Below are 18933 nucleotides of genomic sequence, written 5' to 3'. Positions count from 1 at the left end.
CTCTCCTCTCCTCTCCTCTCCCTTCCATTTATTTTGCAATAAACTGGTAGAAACAAGAATATAGCAGCCAAAACAAACCTAATTTACTTCTGCCTAAAAACTACCCCAGGCCATAGCACAAACTTCAAGCCTCAGTTTTATTTATTAAATATGCATCTGGAAGAAATAAATAATAACAACAAAACAGAACCAATATTTGCAACATATCGTACACAAAGAAAACTCTTCAATTATTTTAAGTTTATATAAAAAAATTAAATTGAAAGGACACACCTCTGTGATTAAAGACATTTCTTAGCTTGTAAGGACGCAGTGAAAAACTCAGTCCACCTGTTTCCCCCAAGCAAGACACATGGCCACTGTAGGCATCCTTATTTATTTATGCTGCAAGACAGAGTTGGAGGAGGAAAGCTTGGGCACCAGACTGGACAAGTTTGGAAGCAGGAATCCAAAGCTGAGCAGCAGGGCAGGATTCATCACAGGCAGAGGAGATAGAAGCAGTAATGCTGACTGCTGAATGTTGGTGGAACAGATTTCTCCTAAATCCCCATCTTACAGATCAAAGGAGCTAAATCAGAGATAAAGCCAACAAATAGCTACTTTGCATTTCTGCCTTTTTTTCAACAAAAAAAAAATTGCAAAAACAAAGGAACTTGAAATGGTTGTGCTATGTGTCCCAAAGTCCAGAACAATCTAGGGCTGTAATGAATGAAGTCAAAAGAGTGGAGAAAACAGAGCTGATGGCAGCCAGCCCACCAGATGCTCCCAATCTGGTTTATCAGTAGCACATCACGATCGAGCCTCTCCCAATTGTTAGCAGAGCGGTGTGATGAGGGAACAGCGGCAGCTTTTCTAATAAGTAGATACCAGGCCGTGCAAAGGTCACAAGTTTTGACAAACAGAAACACTGCTAATTTTATAGCACTTCAAGCACCCACTGCTAGCACTGGGGAAACCTGCGTCGTGCCCTCATCCTGTGTGTTGGACAGAATGCTGCTCTGCAAGGTCCTAGCCACAGACCTCTGCTGTTCATAGGGACACTGATGGAAAAGCCATGGAAAAACCACTGGCAGAAGCATGGGAGCACCATCTCCAGGAGGAGGGCAGGGTTGGGATGCAGGGACCAGTACTCCTGTTGGCCTCGCTGGTGGCACTGGAGCAGGTTTCATCTTGCTGTGCAGCGCAGCTCACCTAACCACAAGGCAGGGCTGGTGAGAGCAGCCTCCAGGGTACAGAGCCCAGGGGTGTACAGATGGTGTACACTGTGCACCGTGATGGGCAGTGCTGAAGTTCTGCAGCAAAAAAAAAAAGTGTGTGCCTCGTGTTGGTTTTGGCATCAGACAGAATGGCTTTATTTCTCCCTGACGAGAACAAATGCCTTTCGATTTGCAGCTATGCCAAGGACATCTGTCCTACAGGACATCTCCTACCAGTGCTTGGTGGTAGCATATGCAATCTGGAAAATGAATTAAATGTACATTTTATTTGAAATTACAGGCACAAACAGCTCCAGAAGTGCAATTTATCTCTTCTCGGGGAAGGGCAGCAAGCAATATAAAAACATGCATCATCACCATGATAAAGTCTGAATCAGGTCTCAGGTATTAACAAAATTATCAGTGACACAGGAATACATTATTCTTTGTTCTTTATGCCAAAACCATCATGTCTTGTTTGTCCTCTCTTTTTCTGGGGAATTTTATGGCTGAATGGAGTACCAGGGGGGAAATATCCCAAGAGAGGAGACAGAAAAAGAAACCCTCAACGTGCCTGTGAAAGAAAGCTTTCTGCTTTTTAATGGTTTGTTTCTTCCGCTGTTATTTGGTTTAACTCTATTTGACATAGGAAGAAATGTTAGTGACTGTTACAACGTATTTGTCCTGATCTTCACAAGAATCCCCTTATATGATGGAGGGCGTGTATTCCTCTGTTAAATAAGAATTAAGTCAAGCAATCTAATTAGTATTTTAAGCCTTTATCACCCAAGTGGAGCTCTGGGTGAGAGCAATTTCTTCCTCTTCTGCATTACTTTTACAGATCCATCTTACAGATCCCATCCTCAGCATTGCAGGGATATGCTTTTATACTGGGTGATGCAGCTCACCTTGTTTCAGAGTCAAGCATCTGCTAGGAAAGGCTGGACAAAGAACAATAAATCCTGACTTCAAAAGCACCCACACCTTGGCATCAAGGAGTGAGGCAGATTAGTAAAAACAGAAAAATAATTTAAAAAAAAAAAAAAACCTTTCTGGTATTCTGAGTAACATGAGAGGGAAAGCTGTGCCAACAGCATGTCTCTAGACAACAGCTATTCTACACTAGAAAGAAAAAATTAGCAAATACATCTCCACAGAGTATAAACGAAGGAGGGAGAAAGAAGGTAAAGGCAAACATGCTGAAGCAGGGAAGAGTCTGTTAATTGGAAGAAAATGTAATGTATGAATGTGCAAATAAAACAAGAAGGCAAATAAACAAGCACACAACGCTTCACTGCTAGCAGTGACTACTTGGAGCTTTAAAGAGAAGAGCTGTGCAGCTAAATCCAAAGGCTTAGCACAGCCTGCCTATACGCGTTATAATTTCTAGGAAACCCTTACAGACTGCCTCATTTGAAAACAGCCTATCTGCATGAAACTAGATACAACAGCAACACGGCACCCTGATTAACATTTGGTACACACTTTTCCTCTAACGAAGCGTGGTTCCTGCAGATCTGCAGAGACGGATGACTAGAGCAGGCTGGGCTCCCCGTGTCAGCAGGCAGATATGACCCGATGCCACGTCCCGAGCAGGGGCACGGTTGCCCCTGTACTCCTGAGGAGGCCACTGCTAGCACAGGGTGCACAGCCCAGGAGCATCGGGAAGCCCTTTTGAGGAGGTTACCCTCTGCGTTATTGTCTGTAATTCTGCCCGTGTGTGACAAAAGCCGTGAAAGGCAAACGCTGAACGGCACATTTCTAATTGCACAGCCCCACTTAACATCCGAACGCATGGCAATGAGGCTTTGCCTTTCGTGACATGTGCCAGGAGCACGGGCAGCCCTCCAGACTGGCAGAAGCAGCGTTTTTCCTAATGTGACATGAGCTACAAAAACTTCCTTTGCTGAAAAACCATGCTGCTCCCACACAACGAGCAGAGGTGGGTGTTGAGAAGTCCTCCCTCTGGCCTGGGAAAAAATAACTGAGCTCAATGCTACGCGTTCCTCAAGAACTCATGTCACATATGACAGATACGTGAATTAAACCATTTAAATTACATCCACTCCACGTTTTCAGTAACTTTTCAGTGAACATGCCCTCCCTAACTCTAGGATCATCCATCAGCTGGCTCCAGCAGTCAAGCTGTCAACCCTTTTGCTGACAAGGACTTTTTTGCTTTGGCACACCACTTCCTTCTACTAAACACTTGAATGATGATCTACGCATTTACAGCAATTAAATCTCTATTACCTATCAGGTAGGTTTCAGCCATAAAGCTCAGAGAAAAGCAATTCTTGTCAGGGCAAAGCCAGCAGCTGCTCTTCCTGGGAGCAAAACCTTCCCCTCTACACCCAGTGCCACGCTGAACCCCCTTCCTTCACCGAGTGCAGCTTGAAGCAATGCAAGAACTTAAACTTCTGCAAGATCTCCTCTGCATTTGCTCCTTGAGCTTTTGGGACTTCTTCCTCTCCATCATTTGTTCTACTTCTAGACAGTCAAATTAATAACTTAGAAAATAAAATAAACATATATTTGGAATGATTTTAGCATATGAAACAGCAATGTGGTCATAAGAAGACTATAAGAATTTAATTTAAGGGTGGGAGCAGGACAGGCCACGGTCGGGATGCAGTGCTGCACTGCCAGATAGGCTCAGCCCCTGAATTCCCTTTGCAGAGTTATTATCTGAGTAGAGGAGGCTAGTGACAGTGATGGTAAAACATTTCAATTAATTGCTGCAAACCCAAAGCACAAGCACAAGATGAAAGCCCAATGTGAAGGAACAAACTGTTCAGCCAAACGCGTGCTGATGTTTCACCTCTGTTTCTGTCCTAAGGCTTTGCCCAAGGTAAGGATTTTGGAGCACTTCCTATACATGACACGCTGGCAGCAGCCCTTGTGATGCACAGCAGCTGTCAGGAATGGCCATGGAGGAAGCACGCTGAGAAATTGCTCCACGGCTGAGAGGAGGGCAGACAGGAAGAAGCAGGGATCTCTCAGGCCGGCTGCATGCTGCAGGAGGGGGCAAAGCAATATGTAAGGCAGTTTCCATCTCTATCTCCTGAGACCAGCAGCTTAACCTTCCTTTCACCTTTGTTCTGCGACGCCTGCAGACAAGCCATGGGGGACGAGATGAAAGCTGGCACAAGGGCTGACGGCTGAGACTCCCGCACTGCAGCAGGCTTCTGAGCTGGTTAGAGAGACTTCAGGCACAGCACCCCCCAGAGGTCTCAAAGAGATTCTAAACCATTCTGCTGCTCCTAAAAAGCTTATTTGTTCAAGTTCTGGGGGCTCTGGAAGTCAGAGTAAAACAAGTAAAACAACACTCGCTGTCTCCTGACTTAATAGAAACCTAGGAACAGCCATCAGCAGACACTCATACAGTCAAGAATATAAAGTGATGCATGCTTAAGAACTTTAACTTTCTGAGTAAACAAAGGAGATAAAATATCATATCTTGTAATTTTTAAAGAATACTGTCTTTTCCCCAAACCACTGGGAAACTGTGAAGTGGGCAAGAATTCACTGCACATAATCTCCCTTCCATTCATCCACATAACCAAAACCCATTAGCCTGTTTCTTGTTTCAAGCACAGCAACAGACATGCGGGGGTAGGGAGGTGGGAGGTGCTTACTATTGAATGGCACAGGAATGTGGGATGAAAACATTGAGGAGCTTTCAAAATAATGCCCGAGAGGTTCTATGTATGCCAAAGTTCACCATTGTGTTACTACAATAATAATAATTAAGAAAAATTAAGACCAAAAGTACACTATTGGAATTCAAAGAAAACCAACACAACTCATGATGATGCGAAAATACTGAAAGAAAGAAAAAAGAGGGTGAAAAAAAGAAGGGGAAAAAATCGTAGACTGCAATCCCTCCATAAATTCACCCTATAAAATGCTGAGAGCTATATTAAACTGAAACAGCCCAGGCAACAAAATTCGGCCTGGAGTCAGAATATCTCCCGTCCTGCATTTCAAGGCATCTACCAAGAGAAACTCAAGCTACAAGGATCTTGAAAGGCATTCTTGCTTAGTACATACTTAGCACTTTGTGTGTACAAATTGCCTGAAACAAAAAACTTACACGTTGAACAAACGGGAGATTAACTGTATGTCCAGCCCAGAGTGGGGCCTGCTGCAGCACCAAGTCTGTCCTGAAGTGGGAGAAGATGGCGTATTCTACAGCCCTGTCCTTCTCTTGTGCAGTGAACATGGCAGAAAGGATGGCATCCAGTAGGCAGCGTGAGCGTGCCCGCATTTAATGGGAAAAAGAAAATGTATGGCTGGATCCTAAATGGTGAGGGCGATATGAGAAAGAAGGGCAGTGACTTTTTTTTTCCTTTCCTGGTATGTAAAATCAGGAACGGTTTTCAATAGATAGAAGGAGACCACTTGCAAAGGAACAAAGCGGATGCCTCACATTTTTATTTTTTTTCTGAACTTAAAACCTGCCTTAGAGATATTACGGAAAACACTTTTAAGCTGAGGGGAAAAAAAAAGTCACTGGGGACATGAAGGCCTCATTGTTTTTTCCAAACTTTGTATGTCAACACATATGCATGCATAAAAACCTTACCTCCCTTCTGAGACATTATATCCACACAATGCCCCTTGGAGAGGGTAAAAAGAAAATGTAGGTCAAGATGTTAAGATAGGGATTGCTTCTGAAAGATGAAAGCGTAAGAGGACTAAGCTTTCATTCCTTATGTTTCTTTGAGATTTCAAACAGAGTGTTATTTGATAATGGTTCCTTTCAGAAAATTGGAATTTAATATAGCTAATTATAAGTTAGAGAATTAATGTACAGTCAGTACTTCAAGTGACCTGCTATACTATACTGATGCTTTTTACCAGCATGTCCCCAGTGCTTATTATAGATCTTTTCTCCAAATACTGAGGCCAATCTGCTCTCACATTAGGCTGGATGGGCCAGGATTTGGAAGTGGGGGAGGAGGATGGAAAGAAAGAAATCGATGATTTGCAGGGCTGTAACACCGTGCCTGCAGAGAGCAGGCTGGAGTTGTGCTCACAATACAGCAAAATGCAAGAAGAGATCTCACTCTGAAAGGAAAAAGCACAGAAAACACAGAGCAAAGAATGAAAAACAAATAGCAAAAGAGGAAAAGCATGCAGAGAAAGGAGACAATATGTTTAAAAAGCATGAGAAGATAGGAAAAAGGACACTGAGAGGACAAGCAGCACAGATAAGCAGAGAGGGGAGTACTTCTAATTGCTTATTATTAACACGGAAGTGTCTGAAAATTATTTGTCCTTGGAGTAATTGCAAGTTAAAAATCCTGACCTATATTTCATGTAGAGCAAGCAGTACAAATCGGAATATCCCTCCAAACAGACGCTGGTAGCAGAGGCAGCTTTGATTTGGAGTGGAAGCAGTTTTCATGCGATTCAGAAGCGAGCCACGCATCACTCTTTCAGAGACCTAAGTAAGTTTGAAATGCTCTATTTCTAGAGATGGCACAAAATGTGTTCAGCAACATCTGCTGCACATCACTGGTGAGGATATAAAGTAAAACTGTAGCTTGTGGAGTCTTAAGTGGGTACAGTGCTTGAGTGAGCTTTGAGGGGAAAAAATTTGCATCACAGGAAGTTCTTCAATCAACAAGGTTCCAGTAGCATTCAGTTTGTTTTTCACTAGAGTTTCTGTCTAAAAACTAAGCCGGTATATTCATTTAAGTCCTCCAATGGATGTGTGAGCTCCTGCAATGAAGCCTCCTTACTGTTTAAAGTCTCAATCAGAAGGGCCATAACCAGTTTCTTCCTCAAAAAGGTACCTACATTCTGTTACGTTATAAGGTTGTCTGGGAGAGAAGGGGGGCATTTTGTATTATCGCCACAGATTTCTTACATGCATCAGATTAATTCCTCTGAAGTCATATTCTTATTCTTATTCGGGATGCCCCTACTTGGGTTAGAGGACATTTCCCGTGTCTGGTAGCTGTCACCTTCCAAAATATTCTTCTGCTGTCAGGAACAGCCTTGTACCCTGGCAGAAAAAACATCTCTCCTCTTGAATTCACTCAGAATTACCAAATTCCTCAAAAGCTTCATCTGAACTGGGCACTCACAGCCTGGTTCCTGGCCCTGGAGATGAGGAGCGCTGGCCTCTCCTGAGCTTCCTTCTTCCAGCTGCACAACAACACCCATTTTTACAGAAAACAAACAAGCAAAAGCATAGTGAGGGCCTTCCTATCACACTTAGAGCTTTAGTAAGAAGAGGATATGAAAGCAGTACTTCTCCTCTTCTTTCAACTTACGCAAAGGAAACCAGTGCAGTGGACAACACGCTCTCCTTCAGTTTGCTCTCTGGATCCTGCTGCCTGAAGGATCTGGTAAACGTAGTGTCAGCAGGGAAAACAGCCACTAGACAAGAGCTGAAAGCTATTTTCCTAAAACAATTAGTAACATGTGAGTCCTTAGTCTGCAGTGGCAGAATGTCAGTGGAAATAGAAGAGCACAAACTGAAGAGCAGTCTGTCCTTCTCAGCAGTCTGCTCCTTTCCTGCAAATTTAGCAGGAAGTCTTCACGAGACTATCACCACTGAGTCCAAGACGATGTGAGAAACTTTAAATAGGAATTTAGTTAGCAGTTCTAATTTCGATCCAACCAGATGGTGATCCAGCACCATCTCAACACCCGCTATACCAGAAAAAACTAACCACCTTCCCCATAGTCCCCAAAATTCAAGTTCACAGCAAGCACCTTGAACTCTTGTTTCCCCAGCATTTAACTAGCTGAAAAAAGTCTGCTTTCCAGGCCACTAGTGGCAGGCACCTCGATTTGAAACAGAAATCAAGGGAGTTTTCTACGCGAAGCAGTGCCTTAACTAATGGCCCATTTATTCTACTTTATGAGAAGAGTACTTGTATATAACCCTGCGCTATGGTCTGGTTGCTAATCAACCTTCAAGATTTTGCATGCCAGTTTTACTGCACTGCCTTCCATGCTACCACAAAGGGAGTTTTGTACCAAACAGTCTTCTTCCAGCCTGAGAGAGATCAACATCAGCTCGTGGCTCAGAAACCCTACTTCGGCCAGGAACTTTTACTCTTCAGTTCTGCTCTCTTGCTAGTCAGGTTCTAAATATTCAAGGACACTGCTATACTATGCAAAGATCATCTATGAAAGAGTGCATTTAAATCTGCAATTGCAAATGGGCTCTGTTTATCTACTTACTTAAGACAGCATTGTCCTTTTCGATTAGAGGAGGTCATTTCCGGGTAAATGTAAACTGGCATTTGAAGTTCATCTCAGCAGGACAATGAGATAAGGCAAAGCATCAGGGACAGGTTTCCATTCAAATAAAACTTGACAAGCAGTCCCTAACCACAGCGACCACAGGCACAGCTGCACAAAGGGCCATCTTCAATTGATTTGGGGGATGAGGAGAAGACTAGCGACAGCTACGTTTCTAGAAAATCTGGAGTTCAAGCCACATTCAGTTAAGTTCTGTTCTTTATTCATAGCTTCCACCTGGCGGTAATCTTTGCTGACCTTCTGAGATGTAGGGGGAGAATGACTAGGTAGGAGGCACAACATTTTAATTATGCTGGCAAAACTAAAATCTTTGCTTATCAATAGATCAGTACATTAAAGGGAAGCATCGGGACACTTCTTGGAAGAAAAACAGCACGTTCCTGGATGGACACGCCACAGGAACGGGTAGGAGGGATGGGAAATTAAGCCTTCCATGCACAATTCACAACAGGAATATGCTTCTCACCCCCAGTCCACCCCCATATGCACCAGTTTTGAGACTCTGCACAGCACTACTGTTTCTTTCTGCCATATGGAGCCATAGAGCAAGAGCTCGTATAAGGCTCTGAAACAAGATCCCAGCATCACAGCAAGGGAGCAGGAGTCAGGGAAACACAGACAGGGATGGAATCCCTCTTCACCTCTCTCCATCCTGCACACCTGCAGCTGCAATGCTTCAGAACAACCAGGATGCCTTTTCCCAGTGTCCTGAAGGAGACAGCATGCTTCTAGCATTGCTCTAACTCTCTTGATAACACTGTGGTACGATTCCTTCTGTAAAAAGAAAAAAAAATCCTATGTTTTGAAGAAAGTGAGAAATCGTACTCTTCCCGTGCCATCACTTTTAAACTTCTATCTCTCCACATACACAGCAGGCATTACATAAAACCACCGTGATGCTGATCAGCCACAGCAAACAGAGCATCTTTAAAAACAGCCAACCGTGAGTGCCTTTGCCTTTCACAGGATGAGAAAAATGGGATTAAATGCTGGCGCGGTCTTCAGGCACTACTCTGAATGGCTGGCAGAGGCCAAGTCTTTTGCAGGAAAAGTGGCTTATCTCCTGGCTTCCCAAATTGCAGCAGAGGTCAGATGAAGAGGCTTCAGGAGCCTGCCAGCTCTGTCCCTCTGTGGGATCCTTGGCAGATTGCTCCAGCTGGCTCCTTCCAGCTTTTCCCTTTTTCCATTTTAGCATATAGCTTGAATAAAGAAAACAAGATGAAGGCTTTCAAAGATAACGCAGTCTTTCACAAACAGATGCAGAACAAAGCACAGGAAATTCTGAGCAAAGTAAAAAATGAATCTTGTCTGTTCAAGGCTTATCTGAAAGGACTTAGCCTCTTAGTAGACAGATCTAAAACATCCCGACTGCGACTGCAGCGCTCGCTTAATGGTCTTGTGAGGGAAGCAAACAGGATGGGTGAGGGTGAAGAGCCTCTTGGAGCAAACTACTCCTTTGAACGTACCAATGTTTGTAAGCTCAGTCTGTGAGGTCTGGCCTGGCTTGTCACTGTCATCCCCTGCCACCTAAGTACAGGGCTGGTACACTGCAGCTATGGATGGACACCCCCTTCACAGTATTAAAGTCATTTAAAATGAGCAATAATGGACATGAAAGGAAGATTATTGAAAATGTTTATTCATGTAATTCTGGATACAACAGCACATTAACTGCCTGTAACAAATCTGTGCTAGTCAGACACAAAAAGAGATAAGTGAAAAATGTATGCGCATTTATTACGATGCAGAGCGATCTGCTACGACTGAACAGTGTATGTGCTAAGCTCTATTTATTTTCTAGAAAACATTTACCCTCAAACACTGAGAAGTATCTGCTGTGTGATCAACCTCTCACCACCACCACCAGCTATCGAAAGGCAACAGTTATTTCAGAACACTTTCCTGGAGACCTTAAAATCAAAAAGATTCCATCAAAACCAAACCAAAAGGCGGAGGCTTGGGCTCAGGATGCGGACCGATCTCAGAGGTTGTTCTGAGCAGTAAGATGAAGGTGACTAATTCCTGGTTCTGTTGCTTAAAAAGGAGACAGATTTTCGAGCGTTTCACAGCAGAAATGACACGTTTGAGCGTGGGCTGATGACACCCAAAAACAATTCAGCATCGATCTACTGAATCGTTCTGTTTGCTCCAAGTCTATTTCCACTGGCGACCTCCTGTTACAAGTCAGAGCCCACAGACACCCATCACGGATGGTGCTGAGGCCACGATTAGGTGCTCTGCCAGCTATGTCTGGCAACTTGTGGGAAAGGTTGCAGTGCCCATCAGCGCTCACAGCCAGCTGTCACTAATCTCTGCTTTTTCTTTTAAAGCCACTGACTGAAACTCCTCTCCACCTTTAGGTTATTTTCCATTGTGTTGCTATTTTCTTAATGAAATAGAGCATGCTGTCTCAATGACTGACTTTTTTTTTTTTCCTCTGCTGCCTTACTGGTTATATCCCTTGCTGTCTGTCCTTCCAATTAAAAGTGCTAGTTATTCAGTGCACGGTTTCTTTCTGCCAATCATGGGTAACAGAGCAACTACACGAGTAGTGAAATTTAAACCCACTTTACAACAGCAGTCAAGGGCTCCAACCTGCAGACATTTTTCTCCACTGCACTTTTAATAAACACTAAAATAACACTACTGACAAACGCTGGCTATCAGATAGAAAAAGCTGAAGTATCCTTCTCCCCACTCCTGTGCCTCCTGACAGCTGTGGTTGCTAAACAGAGAAGCACTTTTCTCGCTTCTTCTGAGCGTACCATTGTATCTCTGCCTTCATCTCCACTTTGTGTCCAAATTTCACACAAAGAATTTTCCATCCCTTTTGACAACCAGGCGAGTCTTGCTATGGAACTCCATCGTTTACACTACCTTCAACAGCTGCTTAATTTTGTTTTGATTTCTATGTAAAGCACAAGCTACCTCTTTATCACTCCTCAACGCAACTCAACAGCTGGAGAAAGCCGCTGGCATCATCATTTCTCATCCCAGCATGTCACCAGCACGCTTCTTCATCCACCCCAGGCTGCCAGAGTTTGAAGGATAATGTTCTCAAGTAGATCCCTCTGATTTTCAACATCCCAATAAAAAATTCGTCATCTAATAATAAAAGCAGTCAAGTTTGTTTAAACTGCCATATCAGATAACTGGATGAATGGTTGGTTTTCAGTACAAAGCACTGCCTCTCACCATAGAAAGTACCAAGACACTTTTAATTTTCCAGCAACTTATGTATATTTTGCCAAACATTTCTCCCCAGACAAGTGGGATAAGCCAAAACCCACTTGCATGCCTCGCTACAAGAATGTACAGACTTAATATTATTGTCAAAGAAGTTATGTCTCACTCACAAAACACGCAAGTGAGGATTGACAGAAGGTCCACCTTTTGACATAACTGCCAATTCTACCAGGTATTTGAAAAATCACCATCCTTTTGGCTGTGTATGCCTGACTAAAAGATGTCAGGGTCCAGGTTTAGGCTGCCAATTTTATAGCTGCAGAAAACAGAATTAAGCAGTTTGCTTGTCTGCACTGAAGGGTGCTCCCTGTACTGCTGATACAAACAATAAATCCAAGGCAGCAGCTACGCAAAAACAACCCTGAATCAAGGAAAATAAAACTGCTGCTCACCGGTTGAGATTAAGGCAAAGTTTTATTTCATGGACACTTTAATTTGCTGAATGAAGTTCACTGCATGGGCAGACAAGTGACAGAACCAGCGTAAGACAGTGAGAGCAGCAGCCCTTACACCCACCAACCACTTCTGATCCTTTTCCTCATCCTAATTATTTTAACTCAGTCTCCTGCAGACTGTGTAAGCTCTTCTGTGGATAATTCATCGCTGTTAAAAAAAATTTCCACTACCTACAATTAACAATATGCAGAGAGGCAAAATTATTTTTAAAATTACTTTGACTAGAAATACACTCGGGGGCAATAGCAACTCCTTTTAGTGGTAGTGAAAAGACGTTTTAAGGAAATTAATTATGCAATTCTGCTGTTTTCCCTATTAGAAATATATCCACCTCTTATCTTCGAGAGAAAAGGGATGGCAGCTGTCCTGCAAGAGAAAATGTTCTGGCAGTCCTGAGAAATACAGAAATTGAATTAAGATGGGAGCACCATTTGGACGTAATCAAATTGGGCAGAGATTATGGAGGGTGTAATTTGGCCTGCAGAACTTTTCTAAGTGATGACGATGGAAAAGGCAAAAAGAGCCTGCGTCAACTAATGAACAAGCAAGACCCCGGCAGGCTCAAGAACAAATTCTGTTCTAAAAACAAAGAAAGGAAGAGATATTTGGAAATTTTCAACGGAGCCCAGCCCCAACATCCTGTTATTTATTTGTTAATCTTGAAATGCACTTGCCAGCAAGCACCAAAGTGAAAGTGACATTGAGTGCCATGACAAATCTGCTCAAATGCTTATTTTCTGAACCTTTTAGTTGAAAACATCTATATTTAATCACAGTTTAAAACTAGCCAAACAGGCCGTTTACTCGGAATGTAAAGGGAAAATCTTGTAAGACTGAAGGAGGTATTTCTGCTTCTGTAAATGCATTTTAAAAATCCACTTATACTGACAAGGGTCCTTGGCACACTTACAATCTTCTACTAAAGCTTAGGAGGGAGACAGACAGACATTACCTACTGTCAACAAATGCAATTTCGTATCTCTGATGGAGTGAAAAGCTCCCTAGACAAACATTAGCGTAAAACCTTCTTCCAATATTTAATTGAAGCTTTCAAAAATAAGAGAGATGAAGTTACTGCATCTGAATCATCGCAGTGAAGGACAAGGGCTACTTTCTTTTTTAAAAACACAGCCCACCGGGGAGCGTAGCTGAAAACCATGGGGCAGGGAGTATGAAAACACTTGAAAGTAGTCACATCAAACACAAACACAGCCCCTTCCAAGTAGCGCAGCTCCCTGCTCTGCTCAGCATGGCGGTTGTGGGATGGGTAGCCCCAGACAAGGGAATGTGATGCCTCAGAGGCTCCCAGTTGTCTGTCTTGCATTTCAGCTCTTCAGTGGAGGGAACAACCTATAGCAAAAGTTGCCCTGGCATTTGTGTGGAAGTGGTTCAGGACAGGAACAGAGCAGCACGAGGAAGGAATGGACACCACAGCCAACTGTGGACCAAATTTAAAGACTGCATGAAGTTCCTTCGCCTCTACAAATGAATTAATGACTTTAAGAAGACTAAATGTAAGGTGAAGAATGTCAGAATAGAAATATTACATATTTTTACTCATCAATTCTTGATTCATTAGGCGTGCAAGACTTCCTCCTTGAACCAAAATACTCCCTCACATACATTCAATTTCCCTACAAGCTAATGTTTGCCACACACTTAACCCAGTTGGCATGTTTGGAAATTGTCATGACACCTTTTGTATAGCTACTGTCAATGCACGATATGCTTGAATAATTCCATTGTCTAGTTTGTCATTTCCGTAGAATTACCAACCTTAAACAAACACGCAAACTTCTGCACTTTTGCATTTATGAAATGCCAGCACTTTTGGATTGCAAACTTCTTCTTTATTGCTACTTTCTAAAAATAAAATTTAAGATCTCTGTCATAAAAATTTGCTTAAGATGCACTCTTTTGACATACTGATTTAATTCTCATTAACAGAATGCAAGCAACAGTAACACCCCATGCCCAGCCTTATTTCTCATCCTATGCTATACAAGAAAGCTACTTCCTAGGGGAATTAGCTTACCTCTTAGATGAGGATGTCTGAAAATTCATATCACCATTCCAAACACCAATCCCTATCCTTAAAATCCTAACACAGATGACAGGCAGCAATAATCAAAATCAGTAAAGAAGTTCCCCATAGGTTTTCCAGTGGGCAACGCTGTCTCCATAATCAGAACTCCAGCATCCCACTTAGGACTACAAAAGGTTTCCTGACAACTTACAGAGGCATCCCCTTTGGATTTTATATTCCCACATGCTGGAGGAGAATGTAGCAAACATAGGCATACTGTGGAGTGTCATTCTATACTCTGTGGGCACCTAGAGCCAACATAAACATGCAGAAATACGTCCACTGTTAGAATAGCCATAAAACACCCCTGCTCTTTCTCTGAAATCCTTCTGGCTGGGTAACAAAAGCCAACCAACCAACAAAAACCCAAGAGTGAAGAACGCAGGACAAAAACGTGGGAAAAGAACTAGCAGGACAAACATACAAGCAAAAATCTTCAAGTGAAAAGTGTATGCAAAGAAAGGTAGGAGTAAGGATATCCCCAACTCTGTTCTTCACCACCCTCCCCGAACAAAACCATCATGCAAGACTGCTTTCAGGATAACAGATATCTTTAATGGCAAGGTGGAGGCAGCCATATATAATACACTATAATACAGTTAATCTCCAAAACTCATTTGAATTCTTCCATTTTATTTTATTAATTTGTATTGTTCAGAGAGGCATGGAAGTTTTCCCTGTGCCACCACTGGCCCCTCTTTGAGCATGCAGAAATTTCAGCACAGAGAATGCTCCTGTTAATGGGTTCACCTCTTACAACACTTAAGCTGAACTCACTTTTCACACTATCAATAAGAAAAGCAGCACTGTACTGGCTGCCGTATCATTAGATGTACTACTGCACTAACCAGCTGAAATATTCTGATAATGATGTTCATGAAAGTTCAGCAGTAGAACTTCCATGAACTGTTGGAGAACACTAGTAAACAACTATGTAGCATATTTATGCAACTTCAGATGCTCTGAAGCCATAGAAAGTACTTAAAGACAACAGTTGTTGGAGAGTAGCGCATATTTTATCTTCTTCTATTGCCAGAAGTCAGTACTTTCTCAGGAAAAAAACTACAGATTGCAAGCTTGTAAATAAGTACAGGGGGATGACACTTATAAAACCAGAAGAAAAAAACAAACTCTCTCTGCACTACAGATGGCAGCACCAAGATCAAATCTTACTATCCAGTTGTTTTGCAAACGTTGCAGTCCTCTGAGCTCCCAGAAAAACAGGAGACCAACCTACACTTCTACCTCCAGCAAGGAGCTCAGACAGCTTGAACTTCTCTCAGGGCTCTCCTTCCCACTCTTGGAAATGCTTAGGTGTGCCAGGTGCTGGAAGGTGATCTATTTGATTTCCAGCAGCAGAAGGAGAAATACCCCTTAATGTTCACTAGGGACGGTGACAGGGTTGTGCAGCACAAGTCCTAAAATGGATGCAACCCTTGCCTTTACATGGGTGAAGGAAGAGGAAGGGGATTGGGAACGTTCAAACTGATGGCATTCATCTCCCCAAGAAACCATTATGCATGATGTGGCTGAACATCTGCCTGCTGAGTGGAAACAGCAAACGAACACCTTGTTTTGCTTTGCATGTAGCTTTTGCTTGACCTAGTAAACTGTCTTTATCTCAACCCACGAGTTCTCACTCTTTCACCTTTTTGATTCTCACCCACCCCATGTGGGGAGAGTGAGTGAAAAGCTGTGCGGAGCTGAGCTGCCTGCCAGGGTTAAACCACGGCAGGAGGCACAGAACACCTTTAAATTTCAGCTAGGATTTTTTGTTCCCCCACAACAGAGCTGTGGGTGCTGGGCACTAATAAAGAGAAGTACTTAACTGCAATATTATCTTTTGAAAAAACGCACTAGAAACATTGGTTGTAATCTTCATATTGAAACAAAGAACAGAATCAGTAAATGGTTTTTTTTAAACTCTAATGGCATAAAGTCATGGATCTAAAGCTAATCTTTAAAATATTATGTTTTCCAAAATTCAAAAGACTCTGGTAAATTTTTAGCATGACCTGTTTTTTTCTCTGTCCATAAAGATGTGTGGATTTGAAAATATATGGTTAATATTTCTTTAAAAGATATAATGAGCAAACTTCATGTTTTAATAGATTTTCTTAACGTCATTGCACCGTGTCAATCCTCCTCCCTTCTGTAAAGCTTTCTTCTATATGGCGACACGTTCTTCTAAATACAATAGCCTTTGGACAGTACTGTTGAAATACAGCAGTGCTGAGACAGGACATTTAAAGCATCATGTAACAAACAGAAGGAAAACAACAGAGCATAATTCTAACTCAAAATCAGTAAATAAGTAAGCAAGCCAAAAGCCCCACAGAACTGATCACCTGTTTTTGTGAAGGAGAAAAAGCACCCAGCAATCCAATTCTTAACACCAGAGGCAAGCTCTGAAGTCGTGAGCCATGCCCTTGCCAGAGAAAGCCTGTGGCATATTCCATGCCTGGTACCTGCATTCACATAGCATTCCCAGCCAACTCACTTTTCATCTCAGCTGCCTTTGGAGAAACTAGACACCATAAAAACCTCAGTCATCCTGTAACCTGGCACACCATCAAAGCCTCCTAACACACAATTACTGTGCTTCACGCCTTTAGACTTTTTCCTTTGACTAAACAAAATCCCCACAATAGAATAAGAAACTTTCCAAGAGAAATTGTGTTTGACAGAAGATCAATGATGCAGAGGTGTTGGAGGGGAAAAAAAAGCAGCACTGTTTTGTGTACACCTCCAAGCTTATTAATCGCTTGCTGCTAAAGCTAGATGCCCCTTCCCATCAGATCAGTATTTGATATTATTACTAAACTCAGAAGTCTGAGGTCATCTTTAATCACATTAAGGAGCTCACAACTGCTTACGCAATACAGTAACTTTATTGTGTTGTCTGCAGTTCTCCAGCCATTCCCCTAGGTTTTTGCCTTGTCAGCAATAAGGCTCAGCGAAAATGCAGTGAAATTTGACTCACCATGTCAAAAACACAAGTTACATATAAATATGAATAACCTACCAAGTAAGCAAGCACCCAGCTGCTGCTGTAATGCATTAGCACATGTATAGTTATGCACATGCTTAAAAGGAATTGCTATAAACTTCCATAAAGAAGCAAATAAGCTCTTGAGAGTGAAGAGAGAACAGTAAGCCTGCCCAGAAATCTGAATCCTGCTACTCATCGCTTTGAAGGCTCAAGCTAGCATGACAAAGCCTTTTCAAAAAGGGTGCTGTGTCAGTGAGCAAATCTGCAAGAGAGGCACTTAGGTTCACCTCTAGGCTACCATAGGGAAGGGGATAAGAAACAAGTGATAATAATGACAAACAACAGTAACAGTCATTACCCTAACTCCTTTGCCACCTCCGGTCAATGTCAAAGGATGACATAAACAAGTCCCTATCATGTAGCTTTGTCTCCGTCACTTTTAAAAACCTTTAAACTCCCTGAAGAACTTAACTGTGGGAATCCAGTGTCTCAGCACATTTGCCCTCAGTCCCCTACATCTTTTTACATAGGTCCCGTGCTACTTCACCTTTGGGCAACTGAGGGCATGAATCAAGCCCACTCCAGAGTTGCAGGCCCTGGTTAGCCAGTTTCTTCTACTTGAATGGCACTTAACAAGTATATTCTGTCTATCTGTCCTTCACCAGTGTAACTGATTCAGACAGTTTTCATTTATCTTCTCACAAATTTTCACTGCATCTGTAAGAAATCATTTACCTTTAACTGGACACCTTTGCTGTAGACCTACAAAGCACATCACTGATCAGACAGATCAGAGAAGCCTCCTTTTCTACTGAACAGCTTTGCTCTGGCCTCCAGTTCAACACCTACCCTCCACCCTTATCCCTATCTACAACAGCTCACCAGAAACAGAAACACATAGATTGTTCAAATCGGGTATTTTAAGCACTTTAGAAATGAGCTCTTTTTTGTATTTTGAAAGGACACAGTGCGTGCCAGATGGTGCACTGGTCTCCTTCCTTGCTGCAGCAAAGGAGCTGCATTTGAAACGACTGAGTCCTTGCAGAGATACCAGGGAGGCAGCTTACCGTTCACTGCCTTCAGGCTTCCACTAATGCCATCCCCATGTTGCCGCTTCTGTGCGTTCTTGAACTCCTTCAGAGATAAATAAAGGACCTTCCGCACCACCCTCTCCTCTGACCAGGGAATCCCATCGCTGTCATCCTGAAGAAGATGGAAACAGAAAGGAGACGTTAATTGTATGCATCCGAAACAACAAGTGGCAAAAACAACAAACGACACCCAACAGCCCAGAGTTAGACAAATGATTAAAAAAAAGAGAGAAGCTGAAAAAAATAGTGCGCAACAACATGCAATCTAACCTCAAGAAACACTAACAGATAACCATTATCATCAAATCAGACCATCAGTCCCTCTAATCCCTATCCTGCAAACAGGGGTAGCTGTCTGCCAGGTGTTAGACAGCAGGTAAAAGCTTATTTCTTAAAATTCTCATAACGAATCATTCTGCCTTGTGGAGAAATTTTAGCAGCCTGGAATTGCTCTCTCAGACAATTAAAATAAGGGAAAAAAAATTCCAAACCATTAAATTAAGTCAAATATTGCATAAAACTTACTAGAAAGTTCTGTGAACCAGCCTCTCTTATTACCATTTTGGTCTTGGTTTTTGC

General features: G+C 42.5%; 1 protein-coding gene across 1 annotated transcript in view; it reads right to left on the bottom strand.

Moving 5' to 3' along the window:
• The window catches only part of JARID2 (jumonji and AT-rich interaction domain containing 2), a 117376-nt gene extending 98887 nt beyond the window's left edge, over window positions 1-18489 (bottom strand). Inside the window, 1 exon segment of the mRNA XM_010708321.3 lies at window positions 18331-18489. The gene's annotated coding sequence lies outside the window, so the exon portion shown is untranslated.
• Window positions 18490-18933: the final 444 nt, after the last annotated feature.

Source organism: Meleagris gallopavo, chromosome 3, assembly GCF_000146605.3.
Source record: "Meleagris gallopavo isolate NT-WF06-2002-E0010 breed Aviagen turkey brand Nicholas breeding stock chromosome 3, Turkey_5.1, whole genome shotgun sequence".
Classification (NCBI taxonomy): Eukaryota; Metazoa; Chordata; class Aves; order Galliformes; family Phasianidae; genus Meleagris; species Meleagris gallopavo.
Note: the sequence above shows the minus strand (reverse complement) of the source record. Positions and strands in the feature narration are given on the sequence as shown.